General features: G+C 41.1%; 1 protein-coding gene across 1 annotated transcript in view; it reads right to left on the bottom strand.

Annotated features, from left to right (window-relative positions):
* LOC108572202 overlaps positions 1–13,764 on the bottom strand; it is a 43,031-nt gene extending 29,267 nt beyond the window's left edge. The window contains exon 1 of the mRNA XM_017934402.1: positions 13,072–13,764. The gene's annotated coding sequence lies outside the window, so the exon portion shown is untranslated. The remainder of the gene's footprint in view (positions 1–13,071) is intronic.
* Positions 13,765–13,811: the final 47 nt, after the last annotated feature.

Here is a 13,811-nt window from a genome sequence, read left to right as displayed (position 1 = left end):
TATATTACGTCGTTTGATTTCCTACATAGTTGCCAGGAAAACACGATCGTGTTTGATACCGAAGACGCAGTTTGACGACGCACCACGACCTCGTGTTCGAATCGCGATCTAGCGAATCGCGCGAATCTTCGACTTCACAGAGAGAAAGAGAGACGGTACTATACACGTAAATACGTCATTGCTTACACGGAAACCGTGTACGAGCATGTAAACGTGGCGCGTAGTAGAGATATTTCCGATCGTTTACGAAAAGTATCCTTGAATCCGGCCAACTCACCGCGCCGCTAATTTCAACCACGTAAATATAATTAGACGTATTACTGCGAAATCGTGGCACGCTCGTGTACGCCTCGGAGAAACTACTCTATTCTTTTGTGTGTACGTATGGAAGACGGTGAAATGTTACGATTCGTGAGTACTAGAGTAAAATTAGAGCGGGGTTTCTCCATTGAGGTGAATGAAAATTTGTCAAGTTGCCTTCGGTTTGCGATTTTTTAACAGGATTACACGGCGGATGAGAATAGTCGATTTTTATCTTATCAGAGGTTTCTATTTGGTTCGGGATCAATTATTGTTTTACTTGGAAATTGGGTGTTCTAGAGTGTCTAATCTCGAGAGTCAGATATAGTACTCTAGTTCGTCGAATCGTGAGTATCGGAGCGAAATTGGATCGAAGTTTCTCGGTTGAGATGAATGAAAATTTGTTGAGAAACCGTCAGTTTTGATTTTTCTGGGAATTACCAAGTGGATGAGAATGTTGTAATTTTAACTTAATTTCGATTTTCTCACTTGTAAATAGAGTATCTCATAGCGTCTTTAATCTCGAAAGTAATGTACACAGTGAAATAATTTTTCGAGTATCAAGTAGTTAAGGAATGATCTGAGAGTTTAGTATTTCTTCTCGATTTTTTGTATTTTCAAATTCCTTCACGACTGTTTTCTGTTCAAATTTGCACACAATATTGTATGGTGAAGGGGAATTTCACCGACAAAGAGCACGTCCAACGCCAAATTTTGCAGAATAAAATTCGGCGCAATATAACGTACAATTAATAGTCAACAACGAAAAGTCACACTCTTGCGTGATAATAGCCGAGAGTATATACGTTGCAAAATCGACGAAGGAAAGCATCATAAACGTGGGTTGTGAAGTTATACATCGACATAGCTAATTCGCCAGACTTGGCACCAAATCGCTACTATTTATTCAGGTCAATCCTTAATATCCTTAAAGGATGCGCAGTTTCGCAGCGGTTCACTTCGGACGATATATGGAAAATTCGTCGATAACTTTATTCCCTCGAAACTGTGTCGCTCGTAATTCGAAAAAGAAACTTTGTCTTACTTTTAATCCAAAACGTTACACTTCGTTGAAACGAAATGTTAAAAATGGAACAGTAATGAATCACACGATGTGCCGAGTTCAAGAAAAACCAATCCAAAAAGCTTTTCCTAACACCTAATGTACAGAGGCGTTCAAAAGTCGCTTTACCATTTAGAAATTAAATAAGTTTCTTCTTGTAATTGTTATCCCAAGATTGTCAACTCTTTTAGATATTGCAGCTAAATGAAATTCCATGCAGTTCCAATGGAAAGTAGTTAATGTTACGAAGAACCCCAGAAATGCCAAATGGAGTACTACAATTCTGTTCCAAAAATTCTCAACTCCTTCAGAAATGATGTCCAAACGCAACTGAATGAAATTCCACTGGTAATTAGTCGTGACTGCGAAATCCCCGGAAAATAGCAAACTGAGTGCTGGAATTTTAATGAAATTCCAGTAGAAAATGGTTACGATTGCGAAAAACCCCGGAAAATGTCGAACTAGATACCGCAATTCCATGCAGAAAAATGCTCAATTCCTTCCGAAATCATATCTAAACAAAACTCAATGAAATTCCACAGGAAACAAAGCAACAACGACAATTCCACCCGAAAATTTCTCAATTCCCTCAGAAATGACGTCGAACCGAAACAAAACCAAAATTCCACTGGAAATCTATCGCGATTGCGACAAACCCCGGAAACTGCCAAACTGAACACCGTAATCCCACCCGAAAGTTTCTCAACTCCCTCAGAAATGACGTCGAAACGAGACTGAATGAAATTCCGCTGGAAATCGGCGGCGATTGCGAAAAGCTTCGGAGGGGGGTAGAACACGGTTCAGGATTGATCAGCGCGCGGATATGCGTGCCAGCGTCTAGCTGACCGATCGCGTGATGTCAAGGCCAGCCAGGGACTTGTATAGTTATCGCGGGGCAGGTGGGTGGAAGTCATCGACCCGGTTTGTGCATGCGGTGCAGAGCGTCGCGATGGCGTGTGTGCTTGTATCGGGTCGTGCGCGCGTTCGCGACACAGAAAAGTCAGGCACACGCCGTCGTCGTTCCTTTAAATCGACCACGAAACACACACACACACACAGAGGTAAACGTCCGTTTGCCCGACGCTAACGTGCTCGATTATGGCTGTGCACTCTCGAAAGCCACCGGTGACGTAACACATCGGGATAAAATATTTGGCACGCGACGCGGAAACCTCGGCGGCGTGGCACCGATGCAGAGGTAACGGGATAAATAGATGAATAAGATACACAGCACGACGCCCTGATGCCACGCTTCTGCACGCGCAGACGGGCATTATTTGCGTCGGAATGATCGCGAAGGCCGTATGGATCGTTCGTGGCTTCGAGACGATTCACACGACCAAAAGGAAAATTCGCGAAGAACGATGGAATTGCTAACTGAATTCGCGAAGCACGATGGAATTGCTAACTGAATTCGCGAAGCGCGATGGAATTGCTAGCTTAATTCGCGAAGAACGATGGAATTGCTATCTTAATTTGGTTAGATGTGGATCAAGAGAGGATTTACCACCCTTCGAATTGGAATAAGAGATTCGTGGTATAGATCACTGGCGAGATACGAGGAACGAAGTATATTCTGGATGGAATAACCTTGAATTTTTATTGCAACTTTAATGTATGCTTGGAAGTTAATAAATACAAATTTTATGCGGTATTTCAACTTGTTTTTATTTAACCCGATATTCAAATTGGAAAGATCCGATAGATCCAATAGATATATGTGTGCCAGGTGTAAGAGAATCGTACAGCAAAGGGTTGAAAGGGGACAATTTTGCGGAATGATCGATATTTTCGTGTTGATTTATTTGAGAAATTTACTTGCATTTGTTTAGTTGCTAAAAAAAATGGTTGGTTTTGAAATCGTAATGGGCTCGAAACTTTTTTAGCGGTAGCGTAAATGGATAAGCAAATGCTTATGAATGGAAGTGCGATGAATGTTGAAATTGGACTATTTTTCACACTTGTAGGACGTACTGGGTGTCTGTTTTATCTGGTCACGATGGAATATCTAATAAGGAACTGAATATATAAAAAAAATCCTGCAAAAATTGTTTCTTCTACGTACATAGCTTTTCTACGAGTAGAACAGTAGAAGAAATTTCAAATTCAAGTTAATTCTCTTAAATGAAACGCCAAATTTTTAAATTGAAAATATGATAGCGTTTGTTGAAGCAAATTCAACTTACTCCCACACTATATCATTTCACGTTACCGAAAATCGTAAAATAGTGGAGTCAAGTGAACGAGTAATCAAAAAATTCGATGCACACATTATCGAACTTACGAAAAAAATGTCACGATGTCCACTTCATTCTACACTTGTGAATGTACCCACGCTAAAACCGATCGTGACAATTTTACGTCACCCCGCCTCATTCAGTCCCGCACGAGTGAAGAAGCGTTTCGCAAGGTCCACTTTGTAATCAACCGCAAAACCGCCAAGCGTCAGGCGGGACAATAATTGCGGTTGTCGGTACCAATTTAACGATCATCGTTTTGCGCCCGGCCGCCGTCACGTTAATGAACAATTCCGTAGTGCGGCCGTGCCAACTATAGTAACGACGTGTGGCTATAAAAAGTTGCGCTTCTTCGGCGTCGTAATCAGCCAGCGAAAACGTGCGCGACGTCCCTGACACGCGAGTCTTATCCCTTCGCGATTCATTTATTAACTTGTGAAAAGTGTAATAATACCACGTCTCTAATTTAAAAAAAATACAAAGAACGTAATGGAGAACCCTTTGAACATCTTGCAACCCTTTCGTGATCAAAAGGGACGCAGATGAGTAATGCAAAAATGATCCGAATTTAGTAACCATTACAGACGCGATGATCGATAGATCGCTGAAATTCCTTGGAAGATTAATCGAGTTACGAAAGTAATTCTTGAAAACTATTTCGAAGCATTGAGAGTTTTATTAAAAGAAAATTTTCGAAAATTCAACTCTAACATTTTTGTATTCAGAATAACCGTAAAAAAAATCCTAAGAGTAACTCTCTATTAAAAACAAGAAGTATAGCTGTGCTAATGGAGAAATATAGAAGATATGATGTCGTTTAATATTAATTTTCGAAATTTTGTTCCATTTTTTGCATTTTTGAAAATGTAGCTCCGCTGAATATGTGAAACACCCTCTGTATATACGGTAGATATATAGATCGGAGCTACGACCTACACACGCGCAGCCAGTTGCACCATCGAGACGCAGCTTGCACTTTCGTCGTCATGAAAGAGCGTGCAATAGCAGCTGATCTTTTGCTGCGTCATCATTGGTCACGATGCTTCTTCGAGAGATTAGGGGTTGAACGAATTGAGGCGTCGCTTACGATCGTGGACCTCGATCATGATGCAAACTGCTCGCCGATAGTTGCAAGATTCGCCGTTCTGTCATGCTGTAATCTAATCAGTGAAGTGGTCACCCGAAGGTTCATGCGTGATGAACGTTCGGTTATCGCCTTTTGCGTACGAACATGTTTTCTAGGTATGAAAGATCTCATTAATGAAACCCTGACGTCTTTGTTAAATTAGAAATTGACACTGACAACTGCATATGTTCAATTGAAGTACAGTATTCCGTATAAGTTCCGGATTGTTTATCAGTCTGTACACTGATAACGAATTTGCTAGCAACCTTTCAAGGAATTTGTAATTCGTTTTGCTGGGATCGAGAGTGTTTTGCTTCGGTTTGGTGGATTCTGGGAATGAAGAAATTTAGAAATTGCAGATTTTCGGAAATCTTGCAGATTTAGAAATTTTTGGTATTCAGAAATCTTAGAAATTTAGATATTTCAGATCTTCAGAAATCTTGGAAATTTAGATATTTCAGATTTTCAGAAATCTTAGAAATTTAAAAACAAAGAAATTTATCAAGTTTCTAATTTTCTTCTGAAAATCTTTGCGAGACTTGCAACGCCCAGTGCTCCCAAACTGTCCATCTCCACTAAAGACCATTTCATAAATCTTCCCACCATTTCACACGAAACGAATAAAATTCTAAAAATTAAAATCCAAAAAATCATCCAAGAACTTAAACTTCCAACGATTTCAATTTCCAACACTAAACTTCCTATGCACGCATAATCATCGACTCAAACAATCCACAACTCTTTTCATTTAACAAAACCTCCATTTCCAAAACCTATCACGTACCACGTGTGCAGCACACGTGGCACAAAACGACTCCAAAAAAAAGAAAAAAAATCAAGATAAAACTCTGAAACTCAACTTCTTGTCAATTTTGATCCGCCTCTTTTAAGTTTCGTCGGATAGCGGGGTGGCAAAAATAGACCAGAGTTAAAAAGAGGTAGGTAGGGTCGTTCCCCTACAGGCGTCAGCGTACTCTGTCTGATCATGGCACATCCCATTCTACTTGTAGATCCCGGGATCAACCATCTGATCCCTCTATATTGCGCGTTTCGCTATCATTGCATCAGACTATGTGTTGTCTATGTAACCAAGACTTTTGACTTTGTTATTTCGATTCGAGGAACTCCTCCCCGGAAGCGGTCCGGAAAAAGCGACTCAGCACTTTCTTGTCGTACTATTTGCCAATCCCGGGGCTAGATACGACGCACGCCAACCGATGCTCTATTTTATCTATGGTAACAAACCAGCACGGAGCCATAAGAGAACGCAATAACAAGTCACTCCATAAATTCTCTCTCTCTCTCCCTCTCGTGTATGTATTTGTGTGTTTGCGTGCTGTGTGAGATTGCTCAATCGTTGCAAAGGATTAACGAAGCCCAGATTTTAGTGGGTCGTTCGAAAACGCATAACCTCGATATTTCCAATGACTTCGAAAACATTTTCGGACCAGTGAAAGCGCGTGGAATAAATTCGTCGGAATTGCGCAACCGTGAACGCATTTACGAAAAAAAGAAAAAGAGAACGTAGCTCGTTTTTCAACGACTCTTTACGACTTGCTCTGATAAATATATTTTCGACCAAGTTATCCAGAGGAGAGAAAAAGAGATTTATCTTCTTACAAGTTACACCCACACGGACAATTTCGCGTCTTTTCTTTCTTTCTTTTTCTCGTGACAGCTTTTGCGCGTGGAAATTGATCGTTCTAGATTTATGCATACTACGTGCATAGCGTTCGTTGTTAGCGCCAGCAAATAAACGTTCTTGCACCACGTTCGATTCATTTCCGGCTGTCTCTGGCTTCCCAGTCGGCAGGAGATCCTTCGTGAAAAAATAGCCCCGTCATTGTTGGCGTCATCGTCATCGGATGATGAGTCATTGAACGGCCGGGAAAAAGAGGACGCGGAGCGGAGAGAACTCGTGCTTGGGAAAGTCGTCATCGAGAGTCGATTACGAGAATAGAAACGATCCTGCCGAGGGTGGGACACGGAGGAATTGATCGATGGATTAATGGATCTACAGTGTGGTTCTAAGTATTGGGATTTCGGTGTAACTACGATTTTAACGCGGAAATGAGGAAATTGATCCGAGAAAATCCACGTTTCTGGAATGTTATTTAACGAATTTTTACTAGGAATTAGGAGAAATATTATCGCAAGCTTAATTAGGTCTGTGTAACTATGATTGATGAAATTTTTTCAAAATAGGTCGGAAACTGTATTTTTTAGTTTTAGGTCGTGTAAGCTTAATGTGGTTATTGTAACTTTAATTAAGACTGCATAATTGTGTTCGATTGAAAATTTTTCAAAACAGGTCAAAAACAAAACATCCTTTATTTTTATCATGAAAAAATCTACTATGTCATTGTAACAAATTTAATACCTCTTTTTCCCTTAGATAAATGGGTAAAAATTTTGACCTATTACTTCACGTTAACAACCATGACATTTTTAAATTGATTAGCTTCTGTTTCTTCCTGTCATGCTTATTAGGTCGTACAACATTTATGAACCATTGTATTTCCAATCTTTTGCAAACTCATTACTCGAGTGTTAAAAAGTTCTAAGCTTTTTCACGTTAACTCAAAATTCCTACAATCTTTTAATCACAGTTTAGAAACTTTCACAGCCTGAATGCTCGAATTGATCGAAGCTCTTAGATTTGAACCGTGTCCAAATGCTTTTCATTTCTACCATTTTGCAGTTAACTTCGTCGCAATTCGGGAAACACGCTGGTCAATCAAACTAGCTTCAATACTAGCAAAAATTAATTAAACACAACTGAAACTCGAAAGCCTACGATTAACACTCCTCCATTGAATCATACTATTTTCCCTGAGATCTCGCGAAAAACCCTAACTAAACGTTCTTCTTGAAACGAAAAACTGTCTAGTTATCATCTTTTATAGTCTATTTCGCGCGAAACCGCGAAGAATCGAAAGGATCGCGTGAAACGTCACCGTAATGATCGCGTAATAAGCGCGATAACAGACGACAAGCGTGGTGGATCGAGGGATCTATGTAAATGCGCTTATAAATAAGAAGCTCTTTGGAAAATCCAGGCTGTGACGTAACGTTGCCCGTTCGACTGATGAAACATTGCGATAGATAAAGGCGACCAGTTTCCTGTTCAAGTGGAATTTGAACGCGTGCACAAGCGCTTCTGGGGAACGGAGAACACATTCTTGTGTTTGTCTTTTCCAGCCCAGTGGAGGCTTGACTCAGCTTACCTCGATCTCACAACCCAGATTCGATTTTATCTTCGCGATGCAACGGTGCTATCCAACCGCTAGAGACCTAGCTTCTTGAACGTAGAAAACTAAGTACAGTAGAACCTCGATGGTTGCAAGCGAACCTCTCCTCTCTTGCATTCCGCCGCCACATTGTAGAGACTGTCCTCTTAGTAGCGGCTAATTAAAATGAAATACTGTAGAAGGAGAAGCGTGGATTTTATTCTGATAAATAGGAGGTCTCTTGCGATAGTCTCTTTTCTTATTAACCCATATGGGGTTAAATTAACCCCACGGCAATTTTAAAGCTAAAATTTGCTACGATTATAGGGAATGAAATGCAACAGAAGAAGAAGAAGTGTGGATTTTATACTAATAAATAGGAGATTAACCCTTTCTTTATTAACCCTTCGCGAACCATGTGTTAAATTAACCCCAGCGATTTTGAAGCTAAAATTTGTTAAATTAAACGAAATGAAATGCAATAGAAGGAAAAGCGTGGATTTTATTCTGATAAACAGGAGATTAACCCTCCGCGAACCATTCGGGGTTAAATTAACCCCAGCGATTGTGAAACTAAAATTTTTGTTTCACTTGCAGCTGTCCTTATCACAAAAACGAAGAAACGCCATTTGAAAGTGTATTTTTATTCAAATGATATATTTGTAGATAGATAATACTCGAAATAAATTAACCCCGCATGGTTCAATGCCTGACTGTTATTCACCTGGTTCTCTTAGGGTTAAAGGTAACAAGTAATAGTACGAGATTGCCTCAAAGATTAAAGGCTTTCACGACCCGCAGCGTAATTATTACTATTGAGGCTTTCGGTATAAGCCTCGGTAATAAGACAGATTACGAATAATAAAATGTCTGCGAGTGTTTAATCTAGTTGCTTCAACGAATACTGTTTGAATTAAAGCCATAGACGTGCAAAAGAAGACTGTTTTCGGACAGGGTACTTGAAAATACACAAAAACAGTGAACACAGGATGACCACCCAAAGGTTTTCCTGCACGTGGACTGAATATCGGTTAAGAATTTCTGTCCAGAGTGAAAAGAATAGAGAACGTGCGGGTGTTAGGATAAATGAGGGTGAAAGAGGTCACGTTAGTTATGGGCGTGTCGCGAGTTCGATTTCCGCTTGGTCCCCTAAAAATTTTCCCCAGCTTCTACAATTGGGGGCTCGTCCAGGATGCAGGCCCCGATCCCACATTAGTCACCCGAAGTTGAACGCTCGCTGTGTACTAAAGCCGACTACAGTCACCCAAGGTTGAACGCTCGCTGTATACTGAACGTGACTACAGTCACCTATCCTCGACCGCTTATCGTATCCTACCGTTTACTATACTTACTCGTACAAATTTCGAACGCAGCGTAGCTTGATATCTTCAGGGTGGCCGATTCGCTTCTGTCGAATATTTCTGTTTCAGTGACTTAAGAACTAAGAAACTTAAATCTAACGAACTTAGACAATAACGATATTTATGTTTCTTCCGTGAAGTGTCCTCTTGTGTCTTCTTTGCACCAACTCTACCGCAGCCAAAGGGTTAATTGCGTGGATCTTGATGCTTGCATGAATTTTTAGTCTATTTTTCGCGCAACTATGGAGGTTCTACTGTAGTACGATCTAAATTGCTATTTTTCTTTGCTATTATTGGGGTACACGTGTCTTCTGAGAGTAGTTTAGGATAGTTACTCTCGAGAGTACTCTCAAACTTTGCCTCCATGTCTCTGTCAGCACTCTCAATAGCGTTTAGACTGATAAATTTGACTCTCGAGAGCAACTCGCGATAGCTTTACTTTGAAATACACACGTGCCTTTAGATACTTCTGAAACTTCTCGTTTAAGGTCTGGATATCGTCACTTCCACTTCAACTTGTACCCTCGGTCCCTTTCAGCCGTATATTTACGTGACCTCCCCAAAAACAAGCGGATTAGCCAGCGCGTGAGGCTCAAGAGCCTCCGTCATAAATTACACCCTTCCCAAAAAACCTTGAAGAGTTCAAGGTGAGAATTTTCCCAGGCAAAATCGTCGCGTTCGTGATTAGAAACCTTAGGTTCCAAGGAAAAATGATTGCTTCCCGAAATTCCCAAAAGTAGCCATCAAAATTCCTGAAACCCACGCCGTCACAGCAGAACGCATTTTACTCGACGAGATTTACTAATTACGTTAATAAAGAAACATACCGATTCTTAATTCATCCAAAAATTCAATTTCTTCTCCTTCAAAGAAGAACGTCGATCTTTCTCGTTGCAGAACAACGTAAACACTTTAGTATCGTAAATCTTTTCACTAGAAACGACTAACGCAAACATCGAATCCTCGAAGAATCGCAAAACAACCCAAGAATCTGCCTACAAGACCCGCGATTCTGAAGAGGTGAGAGTGTTCCCGGTAAGCGGGCAACAGGAAAAAATCGTCGCTTTCGTGATTAGAAACATTAGTTCCCGGTAGGGAAGTTGATTCTTTCGAAAAATGATTCACCGTAGGTCTGAGAACAAACTGCAATCGGTAAAAAGTTTCCCGTGTCGCAACACAGTTGCTCGAGTTGAGAAAACACACGGCTGATATACCGTGATTAGCGAAAACTATCGCGGGGAAGGAACGGTTTCGCCTGGAGAGTCGTATATACACTTGAAATGAAAACAAGCTCGAAGAAATCCTGATCAAGGATTCCAGAGGACGTTCACACGTCTCGAGCATAATAAAACGAGTCTACAGCCCGAGCCAGGTTTAAACTCCATGGAGAACACACACACACACACACAGGCACAGAAAACACGTGAAACGTGTTCGCGACACAACTCTTCTATTCGCAGTTTGTTTGTAAATGTACCAAGTTTATTACATAACCGAGTTAAATATCGTTAGAATAAACCATACCTAACAACCTCGCGATAATTAGGTGAACCAGTCGATTAAACGAGATAATAACAAAACACTTTCCAACGTCTCGAGCGTGTTTCTCCTCTGCGAAAACAAGGAAAGAAAATCGACGAAATTCGTGATACATATTCTTAACCCTTCTGTCAATAACCAGAATTGTCGTCTACTTTATCGCCCAGTTTCAGCAGCTTTCTGATAACGAAAATGCCAAACAACAACGATCTGGCCGGATATTCAAATCTTTCACCGGGAAGATCAAATACTTTAAGTGAGAGAATGCGACATAAGGGTTAACCTGTTAAAAGAAGTTCAACATCTCTAATTTATCGTTGAAAACGAATAAGAATTACAACCAATCAACTTCCTCTTAATTCTTGCAAATGTGTGAATGTGACGTATTTTACATCAAATACAGGCACAGCGATACAGTTCCGCGTCTTAATAGGTCCCTCGGTGTTAATCTGACACAATGGTAAACAATGAATTAAACGGAAAGACGAATAACGAATTTCGTAAAATTCTTTTATTAAACATAGAAAATAAAGGAAAAATTTTTTTCAACAAACAGCCGAATAATACAACTTTTTCCCGGAAAAATGTGTGAAATTGACACGAGGGACGGATGAGGGTTAATAAATTATTGTGTTCCAAGTATCGGCTAACCAGTCAACTCGTTTTGCACAGTTTAACAGGTTAAAAGACACACACACACACACACGTGTGTCTTCTAATCAAGGATCGTGAAAGGCGAATTATTGTGTTCCAAGTATCGGCTAACCAGTCAACTCGTTTTGCACAGTTTAACAGGTTAAAAGGCACACACACACACACACGTGTGTCTTCTAATCAAGGATCGTGAAAGGCGAAAAAAAAGAGAGAGACGTAATCTCGCGTAAGGAACGATATCAACGACAGAGATTTCCATAGAAATTACCAGCAAAGTGTAGAGAGAAGTCCAAGCGAGTAAATGTGCGCGTCTGAACGGCTGAGCTCGCCGAGCAAACAAGTTTTTTTGCAAATCATTCACCGCATTATTGCAATTTACTCGTATCTAGCGGAGCACCGTGACAATGACTATCGTAGGCAAGGTCGGCCGATTCGAGACGCAAGACGTAGGGAAACACACACGTGGAAATAGAGAAGGGGCAATAGTGGCAAGGCCGTGGGACTGATAGAGTCGTAAGAAAAAGGAAAAGAAAAAAGTCACCGATTCTTATTCACACGTCGAATCGGTTCGGTTCTATTCGAAATTTTACACACGGGTACACAGAGGTTGACACGTCCGAGTCCGCATTCTCGAGCTAGGAAAATCGTGGAGGAACGGAACACGAATCCGGCTTATTTTTACGGTTAGACGAGAGTTTCAATCAGTCCACGTGAAAGTGTAACCGTGTAACCATGGTCTCGTCTTCTCCTTTCTTCTCTCTCTCTCTAATCGTTAATTCATTCCAAAAAGTTCTCACGTTCCTTCTTTCCCCGTCGACTCTTTGCTCGCCTGACTTTCGTGAGAAATTTCTCATGGTGCTTTCCCATCGAGAAGAAAAACGCGAAGAAACGGGACCTTGAGATCTACACGTTCACGAAGATCGATTCCTGTTACGAGGAAAGAGTAACCTGGCTTCTGCATCGAACGAAAAATATTTTCCTAAACATTCGAAGCATCTTTGCCTCGGTCAAATAAGAGAGACCGTGTGCGTTGTTTCGTCGACGACGCTCGTCGTCCAATCTTATCGATCATCCGCCAGCGAAACCAACCACGATAACGCTTTTGTCTCCGCGATCTTTAACAACGTTTTACGCGTCTCTCTCGACAGATGCAATTACCACCGATGCACTTTACACGCGATTGCTAGGAGAGAACGCGACACTCGTTCTGATAGTCGAGGATCGCCGCTAATAGACTAATCTTCGCGACCCATAAATTCTCGTTAACTCTTCCTAGAGGCGAGCGAGACAGGTCCAAAGTGTCGTTCCGTAAAAATAGAATCATCCTCGTTCACTTAGATTCTACTGTAACGTTTCCGATAGAAATCCTCCACAATGACACACTTATGCTTCCACTAAAGTTCTTAGCGTTTGTCAAGAAGCTACAGTTCAGAAAGATGCCAAATTCTATCTGGATGAGATCAAGATGAATTTGGAACATTCGTTCCAACTATACACACGTAGACGAAAGTTTGAGAAAGATAGTTCTGGCGATTAGGGGTTGTTCAAATGGTGTACTTACTTCATCACGCGGAAACCAAGTTGACCAAGTTCCTCGCTTCGTCCTCGACTTATTCTCGCCCGAGGAAACCCATCAAACAGTTAAGAACACTTCTGGCGCGGCATAACCGCGCGCGGAATTGCTATATATAGTGGCGCACACCTATGGCTTTGTCCGCGTGTCTTCAATAGAATTCATCGTGGACAATAGAGATGATACTTGTGTGTACGTGTTTGTTAAGATTGTGTATCAATGAAACGTCAGATTTCTCGACACTGGTGCTCCATGGAATTTCATGTGGCACCGTGTGTTTCAACGTTACGAGTCCTCCTTTTATCTAATCTCTCCAGCGTTTCAAGCCGGTCAGTATTTTTTCTAGGTCACACATTATTATATAAAAACTCTTCGATTGTCACTCGAACGAAATAGATTTTTCACGTTCGACGTTCTTCGACGTTCTTCTTGTGCGTGTTTCTTTCGATATTTTTTCGTCTCGCGAAACGATAACAGGGGTTGAAATGTGTGTACGTTTTTTTTCGGTTTACGAAGAATAACTCGAGTATGTATATATCAGGCGAATTCTTGGAATAACCGGGCACACGTGTCGCGTCGTCGAACTCGGTTCGTCCCCCGGTTAACTGATAATAACAAGCCGTGTTAGAAGTCGAAGCAGACGAACGGGCCACATACCGAATACAACGTTTACCGCGCGGCTGTTGGCGCAACACTGAACAACTGCGTATCGGTCATAACTAACGGCG

The sequence above is a fragment of the Habropoda laboriosa genome, unplaced genomic scaffold (assembly GCF_001263275.1).
Source record: "Habropoda laboriosa isolate 0110345459 unplaced genomic scaffold, ASM126327v1 scaffold107, whole genome shotgun sequence".
NCBI lineage: Eukaryota > Metazoa > Arthropoda > Insecta > Hymenoptera > Apidae > Habropoda > Habropoda laboriosa.
Note: the sequence above shows the minus strand (reverse complement) of the source record. Positions and strands in the feature narration are given on the sequence as shown.